The sequence below is a fragment of the Alligator sinensis genome, unplaced genomic scaffold, assembly GCF_000455745.1.
Source record: "Alligator sinensis unplaced genomic scaffold, ASM45574v1 scaffold653_1, whole genome shotgun sequence".
Taxonomy (NCBI): Eukaryota; Metazoa; Chordata; order Crocodylia; family Alligatoridae; genus Alligator; species Alligator sinensis.
This window is the reverse complement of record NW_005842498.1, coordinates 955,241-967,464: the sequence shown is the minus strand read 5'-3', so window position 1 is coordinate 967,464 and position 12,224 is coordinate 955,241.

Sequence of the window (12,224 nt, the reverse complement as noted above, 5' to 3'; positions counted from 1 at the left end):
GGGAATAGGCACTGTGCTACAATCAGATCTTCCTTGTACAATTTTTCAAATTATATATGAGAGGCAAGGATTTCTTAGGGTGGTGATATCTTTTACTGAACCAACTATGTAGTTAGTTGAATAAAAGATATCGCCCTAAGAAATCCTTGCTTCTGACATAATTTCTGAACTATCACAGCTACAACATCACTCTTACACTACCAAATTATTTAGGCACCTAAGTACTTTTGAAAACCCCACTAGGCACCCACCTGCATTGTTCAGCATCTACATTTCTTTATTAATTGGACTCCCAACCTACAGGTCAGGATGTTAATATAGGGCCAGTTTCCACTGTAAAATCCATGGTATTTAGATCTGGATATAAGAGTGTGATATAAGACTCCTGTAAGTTAAACACTTGGGCACAACGCAGTTAACCTGAACATCACCCCCGCATATTCAGTTTAAAAAAAGAATAAGTTACATGCATAACAAAGCCATTCACATTCTTATTAGGTAGGACTAAAATAAAATAAATAGGAAGGACAAAGAAGTTGTATACTTCAGGACATAAACAAACAGGGTTTCACGAAAAAAAAAATACTGTGTGGACAGTTTATTCCATAATTGTCTACTCTGTGAAGGGGAGCTGCTGCCACTCCCCACACTTACACATATATCAGCAGTCACTTTCAGAGACAGGGAATGAGGTTAGCAGGGCCATTACTCTGGCCCAGTATGTCAATTCCTATATTCCTATGAACAATATACACCTCACTTCCACACTGGTCACGCTGTATAAAACTAGTTAAAACAGAATTTCTGTTGCTTTATAAACAGAAGATCATACTAAACTTTGGATCTGCTCAGCCTGGAGGTCAGACTCAAGAACTCTGATCAGTAAGAAGGATTAAGGTATTGCTGACAAAGGGAATTCAAACAAATTATGTGGGTCCCCCACCCTGAGTTCTGGCCAAAGCATTGATACCCGTCATCTTTTCACCATATTTACATGCGATAAAAAACCACCCAGCCACTGCCCTTCCAAAATGGGGTGGCATAGAGAGGAGAAGGAGTCCTTACTCTTGATTGCATTCCTTGAAATCACCAGTATTGTGAGAGAAGCCCATTCTAACCACCAAACCTCTAGTTCCCATGCAATCTAAGCTATCACTGACCTGTCTGCATTGAGAATAGCTCATGGTGTCTGACATACACGCACATTCAAAATAATGTTTGTTGCTTCTACCTGTGACTATATCAATATATCTGAAGCAGTTGCCATGGGACTCCTAATCACACAAGGACAAAGATATTCTCAAGGGCTGTGAGCTTGAAGCCAGCAGCAAAACAAACTCAAACCTGGGACTCTTATGCTGGTCCAGCGTTACAATTGCATCAGCCCAACCCTTCCAATCTATCAGAAACAGTCCTCATGAGGTTGTCAGGGCTAGTGACAAACTTATGAGTATTTTTTTTCCCCTGCTAGAAAGAGTTCTGTTTTTTACAATGCAATCACTTGGGGCTAGTACAACTCGAATGGTTTTAAAGAAACCTATGTTCTTCCCATACTGCTGGCAATGTAATTCTCTATTTTTTCCTAGTAAGACTATGGGGGAGATTGAGGGGATAACATGTAACAGTGATAGTGAAAGACGCCAGCCCCACAATCAACACAAAGTGAAATCTTGTATTAACCTCCATCACAGCATGTGCGTGGACAGTGAGAATGTCCCATTCATCATTAGACACTCACCAGTGCAGAAAGAAATAGTCTCAGGGGAACTGGCCCTGAACTTTTTAGGGCTACCTAGATTGAAGGGGAAAAACTAAACTACATCATTGGCCAGCCAGGATTGCACTGGTGTCACATGATCACAAGGAAATACACTGCTTAGCAATCAGAAACACAGCTCTTGTACCAGAAGCAGGTGCTTGTAAAGCCCATCCCAGGACTCTGGCCTTGAGGTGGCAGTAGCCTGGGGTGTGGTTTGAAGGTGCACGGTGTTGTGTCTTATTGTGTTTTCCTTGCGCTGTTGCTTGAAGGCCAAAGCCCTCCTCTTCAACACTGCAGGGTTCAGATACTTTGTGGCAGTTTTGCAGCACTGGGATCTCCATTGTCTCTGCCATGAGGAGCCAGAGGCTTACTTGGTTCCTCTCCCTCCATGGGACTGGACTGGGTCAAGTCAGAGGCAGAGCAAGTATAAGTTGTGCATATGTCTACTGGGGCAATTGTTAGATCCACCCTTGATATGATTCCAGAGAATTATAATAATAAATGACTGTTAGTTTGACCCAGGGGTGTCCAGAGCGTTGTTGCTGAACTTGCAACATATCCCGCGATGAGGATGGGATCCTTTGCTGAAAAGACCCCCCCTAAATTGTGGGACAATGTTCTGAGACCAGGCTGTGTTTTGTGATCAGACGGGAGTTTTTTGTCTTCTTCTTTTCTCCCTGTACAGCTGATATTAGTTAACATGGTTACATTGGGGCATATAGAAGAATTTGATGTGAGCCAACCGGCTCATTCGGACTCTTATGCGGAAGAGCTATCCTATTACCTGGAGGCCAACAAAGTGGAAAACCCAGAATAGAAGTGTGCGATCCTCCTGACAGCCTGTGGTGACAAAACATTTGCCACTGTTCGTACCTTCACAGCATCTGCCTTACCAAACACCAAGTCTTATGCTGAACTAATTGCCCTGCTAAAGGCACATTTTTGCCCATGGCCATCCTGCAGAGATTTCATTTTTTCAAATGGGACCAAAGGGCCAACAAAGACATAGCAGATTAACTGGCTGAACTCCATCGTCTTGCCAAATTTGTGAGTTTGATGACATCCTGGATGGCCTGCTTCGAGACCGTCTTGTCTGTGGGGTTCAAGATGAAGCAATTCAATGTTGCCTGGTCTCTGAACCAAATTTGACCATGGCTACTGCATAAGAAAAAGCCTTGGCAGCTGAAGCAGCATCCCATAACATGAGAGAAATTTGCCAGATGTTCTCCAGCAATGTCCACTTACTCCAAAAAGATCAAGAATCAGATCATGACCAGCAAATTCAGCAGATTATACCCTCACCAACAGCACCACATAAACCAATTAATCCACATACATGTTTGAGTTGTGGCGGCCAACACAGACGAAGGGAGTGCAGGTTCAGGCAGGTGGAGTGTCATGCCTGCAAGAAGAAAGCCCACCTAGAGAGGGTTTGCCACTTGAAGGCCAGTTCCGGGAGACAAAAAGACTGTGGCAAATGTATTTACTCCCAAACCACTCACAGATTAGAGTCCTTCCCAGAATGGGAGGTACAAAAACCATATTTGATACAAAATGTTGGTGTTGTTGAAACAAGGTTCTGAGATAATTGCAACTGTAGTAATAAATGGAAAGAAATGCAAAATGGAAGTAGACTCGGGTTTGGGAGTATCTCTCATAGACAAAAACACATTCTTCCAGTTGTTTCGGCACCCTCTCCCCAAGTTACCGAAACCTGAGTGTTGCCTACGTGACTATAATGGACAGATTGCGGAAACTTTGGGTAGCTGCAGTGTCGATGTCCAGTATGGATCTGTTAGACAGCATCTACCCCATGGTTAAATTGGTTCTTACCATTGGGAATCAGTATTCAAGGCGTACAGTCTCTGCACAGGAAGTCTGGACAGGGTTGCAAGGGAGTTTCCCCAGGTATTCTCTGAGGAATTGGGAACATACTCTGGTCCACCTGTGATGTTCCAAATAGATTCTGTGATAGCCCCTATCTTTATGAAGGCTCAGCATGTACCTTTTGCACTGCAGCTGAAAATTGATGCAGAATTAGATCAGCTTATTGCGCAAGGAGTCCTCGAGTGAATCATACATACAAACTGGGCCACACCAATTATTCCTGTTTTAAAACCTAATGGCAGTGTTCACATCTGTGGGGATTACAAGTGAACCGTTAATAAAGCACTTAAGCAGGACCTGTACCCAGTGCCTGCCATTATCCAGTTACTGTCTGTTCTTGCAGGAGGGAAGGTTTTTGCCAAACTTGACCTCGCTCAAGCCTATCAGCAATTGATAGTCGATGACAAGGCTGCTGAGGCCCAAACGATAATTACACACTAGGGAGTGCTCTGTGTCACATGCCTCCAGGTTGGAATTTCTGTGACACCAGGAATTTTCCAGCAGTTTATGGAGAAAATGCTAGCAGGAATTCCCAGGGTTGTTCATACTTTGATGATGTGATCGTGGGGCCGTCTAGAGAGAAACTCACTGAGAGACTCAGAGAAGTTTTACAGAGATTCGATAAAGCAGGTATCAAAGTAAAAAGAGAGAAATGTCAACTGGAGTTTCCAATATCAACTTTCTGGGATATCAAATTGATGCTTCTGGCATTCACCTAGTTGAAGGCAAGGTAAAAGCAATACATGATGCCTCTATACCCAAATGCAGACAGGATCTTCAAGCATTCTTAGGACTTCTCAATTTTTATCGCATCTTCTTGAAAGACAAAGCCACCATAGCAGAGCCCCTTCATCGCTTACTGGATAAAAGAGCTCAGTGGAAATGGCCTTGCCAGCACAACGAAGCCTTTCAGGGCGTCAAGAAGTTGCTGACGTCAAACTCTGTCCTTGGTCACTACGATGAGCAGAAGCCACTGTCCATTACTTGTGATGCCTCGCCGTTTGCTTTTGGCACTCTCCTTAGTCACACATTGCCTGATGGCACAGACGCACCTGTCACTTTTTACTCAAGAACAATGACTTCAAACGAGAGGAACTATGCACAGATTGATAAAGAGGTATTGGCAATCATTGCAAGAGTTAAAAATTTTCACAATTATGTTTATGGACACAAATTCAAAATCCAAACAGACCACAAACCCCTTCTTGGAATTTTGACTATGAATGAACCAAATCCTCCTATTTTGTCTCCCTGTATGCAACACTGGAGCATCATGCTAAATGCATATGACTATACACTTGTGTACAAACCTGGGAAAATGATTGCAAATGCTGATTGCATTGAACTGCCTACCACTACAAATACCTGATTGTGCTACTCCTCTGCCAGCAGAAGTCCTCATGCTGGAATCCATGCCAGGAGCCCCTCTTCAGGCTGATCAGATAGAAAGGATGACTGCAAAAGACCCTATCCTGGCCTGTGTCCTCAACCGTGTGTGGAGGGGCTGGCCTGCAGACAAATTGGCTGAGGAATTCAGGCCATTTTCATCACGTCAGCATGAGCTGTCTGCCCACAAGGGTTGCCTTTTGTGGGGAAATTGTGTTGTAATTCCAGAAGCCGGAAGCCAAATTATATTGAAAACAGTGCATGCAGTACACCCGGCATTGTGAGGATGAAAGTGCTGGCTAGAAGTTATGTACAGTGGTCAGGTATGGACAATGACATAGACAGGGTTGTAAGGGAGTGCAGCATTTGTTAAGCAGCCCATCATAATCCACCGAAGGCACCAGTATTCCCTTGGGAAATGATAGAGGAACGCTGGTCACGCATCCACATTGATTTTGCTGGCACTTTTCAAGGTAAGAACTTTTTAATTATTGTTGACTCGTACTCAAAATGGCTTGAAGTGATTATAGTCTCAACTCCTACATCGACTGCCACTATCACAGCTCTCTGTCAGCTGTTTGCAACCCATGGGTTGCCTGACACTATTGTTTCTGACAATGGCAGTGCATTCCCCTCGGCAGGGTTCCAAGATTTTGCCAGGCACAACCTCATTTGCATTGTTACAATGGTACCTCACAGGCTACAGGCCAATGGGCAAGCTGAGCGAGTGGTGCAGAGTAGAAAAGATGCGCTGAAAAGGATTGCTGTAGGAGACTGGCCTACCAGATTGGCCAGATTCCTGTTTGTTCAACATGTAATTCCTTGCCCTACAACAGGGTCCAGCCCATCAGAGCTTCTTATGGGTCGTCGTCTCAAGACATGCCTTGACCATGTAAACCCAGACCTTGTGAGAGACATGCAGTTCAGGAAAGAACATGGAGATCCCAGTGCTGCAAAACTGCCACAAGTAAACTGAACCCTGCAGTGCTGACCGTAAGGGTTTTGGCCTTAAAGGGACAGTACAAGGAAAACACAATAAGACACAACACACAGCAGTGACAGAAGCAGATACAATCTCTTGACCAATGCAAATGGAACTGATGTCTGGGTCACTGTTGTACTGCGATTAACAAGACCTGAAGATTTAAATCCACTGTTAGCTGACAAGTTCAGTCACCACTGAGGGAAGAAACCCCCTGATAAAGGAAGTTTTTTTTCCCCCCAACAGCCTTAGTCTGCCTTCCATGACATATTATCCTTACCACGTTGTTTTCTGGTTGTGTCCCAAGTTCTGTGTTGTTCAGTTGTGTCCCAACTGTTGTATCCCAAGTTCAGTGACCTCCTGGTTAACCAATCAACTGCATTGCCTGGGTTGCAGAAGATAAAGATGTTAGGTAAAAATCCTTAGCACCCTTAACTGCTGCAGTCTCCAGCCTTCTCACAAATGGCCCCAGATGCAGACTGAGTTGGAAGGGAGCTCCGGAGGTCATCTAGTCCAACCCCTGGTCAAAGCAGTATCACCCCCAACTAGATCATCCTCGCCAAGGCTTTGCCTAGCAAGGACTTAAAAACCTCTACAGATGGAGATTGCACCACCCCTCTGGGTAACCTGTTCCAGTGCTTTACTACCCTTCTAGTGAGAAAGGTTTTCCTAATATCTAACCTAAAGATGTTTAGGTGGCAAACTGATACAAGTGAGATCAGAACAGAACAGCCTGCATTTGGCAGCCAACCGCAGCTCAGCCATTGACTGAATATGCACAAGTTCCCATTAGATAAGCCAGAGGTTGAATTTACAGCACTGTAGTTGCTCAACAGTGGCTGTACATGCGTGAACTGTTATCTGTTCAAGCAGAACAGCAAGCAGCAACAGGAGACAAACACACTACGGAATAATTTGTAATGGCAGGGGTGCATGTTCCCGCACACACGTGCGCACGCATGCACACACACACACACACACACACACACACACACACACAACCACTCAATGCATAATACTAGTATCTTTACAATGTAACTTCACCACCTCTCCAGAAAGCAGGAGTAATGAGACCAGGAAAAAAGGCTAACCCCAATCTCACTGTGTTTCAGCTGCACACAGAAAGCAGGACATGGACTATCGATTTAAAAACGCATCCTGCCCCACCCCCAAAAAGTAAGAATTGAGTGTTTCCTCTGTGATACAGTTGTGCAACTCAGAAAATAAAATGGCCAATATCTTTATAGTCAGGCAAGTGCAATACACAGGAGAGAAAGACATAGCAAGTTTATGGCTATATATGCTAGCATGAGCCTCCACAGAGCTAATTTTATATTGAGAGTTAAATTTTATATTTGTGTAGCAGGCTTACCTTTCCGAGCTTGGGTTGAGTCCCAGGCGTGAGATTCTGCTGTGTTGATTGGTGGAGCCCATCCACCAATCAGGAGGCAGCAAGAAGAGTGAAGTCACGCCCCTTTCCTGAGGGTAGGGGGATGAGGAGCTTCCCGGACCTGATTATAGACTGCAACACTGTCAGGTCTGGAAGACTTCAGGGGTGGAGCCCTGCAGAGTATATAAAGAGTAGTGTGCCAAGCACGAGGAGAGATGCATGGAGGGACAAAACAGAGCGGAGCTAGGAAGAGATGGGAAGAGCTGCCCAGCGGGGCAGTTCCTGTTGCCCCTGAAGAGCTCCCAAAGACTGCCCATGGCAGTGGGGAAGCAGAGGTCGGCTTCAGCTCCAGTACATGGTGCGCAGAGCAGCGCACGGGGATTCAGTGCAGGTGGCGCTGCACGGAGCCAGACCTTGGGAGCAAGGGGCTCAGGTCTGCAACCCTTGGCATGCAGCCAGAGTGCGGTGCAGGCGCCGTTGCACAGAGCTGGATCCTAGGAGCCATGAGAGGCTGCAAGGGTTTGCAACCCCTGGCAAGTGGCCAGGCCCTCGGTGCACAAGGATGGTGCATGTCAGAACCTAGACCCTGGGAGCCAATAGCAGCAGCTTGGGTCTCTAACTCCTGGCACAGGGCCAGGGCACAGGTCCAAATCTCGCCGCAGGAAGGGTTCCAGAGTGAACTGAGCCCCAGCATCACATGAGAAGGCCCGGGCCTCCAACCCCAGTGAGAGGGCGGTGCCTCCAGGAGCACATGGCTGCTCATGGCCACTAGCAGGCAGGCAGCTGGGATGGAGCCAGAGCCTGAGAGGCTTGGCAGCGAGGAGCAGTTTGGGTGGAAGAGCGCTGATCCCCCTTCATGACCCTGGAGTCATGAGCTATCGGGCAAGGGTTTCGCATAGGGGAGGAGACCCCTTGGAACCAGGTGGAGTGAGGAACTGTGAAAGGGCCTCCGGAAGGATAAGGGTCCTGGCCATGCCCTGGAAGGCGCGGAGATATTGGGAGCCACCCCTTTTCTCCCTTTTTGGGGGCTGGTCCTGGGGTTTTTTCCCCTAGAAGAGATTCTAGTAATTGCAGTGATATTGATACCGTGACGGAGGGTATGCGCCTTATATTTTGTATTTAGCAGGATACAGGACAGGAAAGTATTCATTGACATCAGCTCTGCTCTCCCTCCCCACCTCTCCCCATGTTGGGGAAGGATGAGTGAGATGCAGCTTCCAGGAGACCTGGGCTGCAGAGCTGCTCCCCTCAGCCTGTACGGGAAAGGAAAAGCAGAGCTGCAGGTTTCTGCTGAGCTCATCACATTGCCTGGTTGAAGAACATGCCTTTGAGTGCAGCCCTGGTGCTTTTTAAGTGCTCCAGCTGGGAGATATGACAAAGGGCTGTATGAATCTGAGGCTGAAATGCCCCCCTTTTTAAATACTTCCACCCCCTTCATACTTTAAAATGTTTCAAATGTTACATCCATCCTATGTCCACCTCTTACATAGAAGGCTGGGCCACTAAAGAGGTACTAGAGGTTTCTGAGATATACTGGCTCTTCCACTCGCTCCCCTTGGGAAACTGCACAAGTCATTTCCCCTCTCAGTGCCTTAGGTCTGCCGTACCTTGAATGGGTTTAATGACACCTACTACTGTGAAGTACTCTCACACCTACATGTGAAGGGCCCCACGTCCACCTCACTTTAAATAATCCTCATTGGTTCTACTAGGATATTGGCCTAATTTTTTGATTAAAGAGAGAACTCTACTACTTCAGGCTATTTCTACAGGTCTTAGTTTCATGTATGAGCTCCATTGTCTGAGGCAGGCTCTACAGGTCAATCTGAAATGAACCAGAGGGTGAAGGGGAAGAGGAGAAGGAAACAGGATAGAGAGGAAAAAAGGGCTGTATATTTTTAAAGTGATCAAGGGGAAACAGAAAACAGATCACAATGATTTTCCATATCCAAGCTAAGCACTCTGCCTCAAGGTAGGTGCATTAGAGAGATGACTTTGTTTGTTTGTGCTTATCATGTAACCCCATGTCCTACTAATGTATCATCTCTTGCTCTCATTCCTCAGACACATATACCCGTAACCGGTAACTGGAAAATAAAAGGGGAAGTGATCATAGAGACTCACTAATATGTCCTCTTCTGAATACCTCACCTGGCTTGTTCACTCTAGCACATCAGTACCTTATAAATGGAGGCAAATGGAGGGGTCAAGGGGATCCAAATTCTTTGATACTTTGATACTTGCATCATTATAGTCTTGTCTTTGATCACAGAATCATAGGACATTAGGGTTGGAAGGGATCTCAAGGTATATGTATTACAAACAAGATGACACACATTTGTGGATATTAAGTAGAGGATTGCATTTTTTTTTTTACAGTATTTTTAATTTAAGGGGCTCAATGACTGGAGCTTAAAATACTTGGAAAAGGTATACCCACTTTCCTACAACTTGTTCAAATAATAACCCAACTAATTTGGTCTTCAGTGTTAGAAATCTCTCAGGGAAAAGAGACTTTTTCTCTTCTGTTTAAATTAAAATTCCATAGAGCAAAAACTTTTTCCTGTTGTTTGTTCATCAGTGAGCAATGAGGCCTGGGGGATTCAGGTATCACTTGTCAAGGTGCATGGCAAAGTTTGGTTTTAATTGGTGTTTTATTGGCAGCTGCCTGTGAGTTACAGAATGTGAACCATTATACTACATACATTGAGCTTCTTCAAGGTACAGTGCCATGTGCAGCTGAGCTGGTATGTTAAGTTAAATGTGATTGGATCTAATGTTTTGGGTTGAGATGATCCTTAGCTGCAGTTCTCTTACTCCTGGCTAAAAGAAGGACAAAAAGAGACTTCAGGACACAAAGACACAAACATAAACAGATAATTGTCAGGTTTCTGACCTACAAAATTACCAGGGCTTAGCTTTGAGAAACAATTCAGAGAACAGCTTTTATTTTAAATCCAGTTTAACACATCTACTCTTTCCTCAGGACTGATCTGACACTACATCATAGAACTGTAACTCAGTTTGATTTGGAAGAATTCCTGAATCCTGTTGATCCTTTCAATATACTTATTAATTACTTTTTTTTTGCATTTTTCCTATTGCTGGTCCCAGCTGTGTACGAAAATACCAGACTACTTTCTTGAAATATGAAACTGACTCAATGTCAATCAATTTTTTTTATGACAGAAGGTAGTTTTTTGATGAATGGGAAATGTCTGCAAAAGAGACCTTCTCCATGGCTTCTCTGCAACTTGCATTGAATAGCTAATATACAAGCAGTAGTGGGATAGCTTATAGGGGACAACAGTTGGTCCCAGTCTTCCAGGCGTAGTGTGCCAGGGACACTGATCAGGCAGACCAGCCTAGGTTCAGTGCTGTCAGGGACTCTGAGCAGGCAGGCCAGCATGAGCCAAGTACTGCACCCTTGGGAGCCTGTCCTGCTATTGCCGCCACCACTGCAGCAGCCCATATTCAGGGAGGGTGCACTGAGGCAGTAACCACCTGTGCTGCCACCACAATTGCAACAGGAACTGCATGAGGAAGTGAATGTTAACTTCCTGGCTAGATGGCAGCACTATGGAGGAGGTTCTGGGAGTCTTAGTAGAGTACAGACCCAAAATGAGTCTGCAGTGTGATGCAGCCACACAGAAGGTAAATGCGGCTTTGGGATGCATTACTAGACCTGGGAAGTTGCAGGCCGTCTTTACTTGGCCTAACTCATCTAGGGTACCATGCGGTTTTTTTGGCCCCACATTTTGCTTGGAAAAGTTAGAAAGGATCCAGAGGCAGGCGACAAAAATGATAAAGGCTTGGAAGCCTAGTCATATGAAGTTGTAAAGCTGCTTAATGTTAGTAGTCTGAAGGCAAAAGGCCAGAGACAAAGAATATGTAGAAGAGCTAAGGGGACTTTAGAAGACTGTATCTAGAACCTTTCACCTTTTGGCAAATAGGCAGCTTGACTATAGAGGTTTTGCCAGGGTAAATCAGGGGTAACTGGAGTAGTTCCACAAGAGTGGACCAGATTCCATTCTCCCTCTAAGATGGCACACTTTTATCTTGTAGCTGTCTAAGTTAAGAAATCAATTCTGTTCCACCCCATACAGAAGACAAAATATTGATAAGGTGCCTACAGCCATTATGTGCCTCCATCTTGGCCTGGAAAGATCTGAAGGCACCTATATTTGGACTATGTTGCGTGCTCAAAATTGATCCAGTTCCATCATGTAGATGTCTTGCTCCACATACCCTCTATTGCTTTCCAGCTCCATCAAGAAAACAGATAAATTCTGTGTAAGTCCGTAAATACTTCATCAAAGGAAAACCACAGTGTGCCTATAGATGTACTCCAACACATTCTAATTAGAACGCGTAGGAGCAGACTCGATTAATTGAGCATGCCTCACCGTCATGTGTATTAAGCATTCTACATTTCAAAATGGCCATGGGGGCACTTTAACTAAAACTTGTTGAATAAGCTTTAATTAAAACACCCCCACAGCCATTTTGAAATGTAGAATGCTTAATACACATGACGGTAAGGCATTTTAATTAGAGTGGCTGGCCTGGAACTGCTCTCATTAAACCCCTCCCACCCTGAAGCACATCTATAAGTACCCACACAGAGCAGCTTCAGTGTAGTAACACCCACATTTGGCTAAGATCCTAGTGTTTAAGGAACTTGCCAGGAAGTGAGAGGCCTGAGATCTAGGTCAACCACACCCTATAGGAGTTTGAATCCATATGTCTTGTTTCCCAGGTGTGTGTGCCATGACTACCTGTGGACAAGGCATGGCTATAAGCAGCCTTTGCCTTTCCTG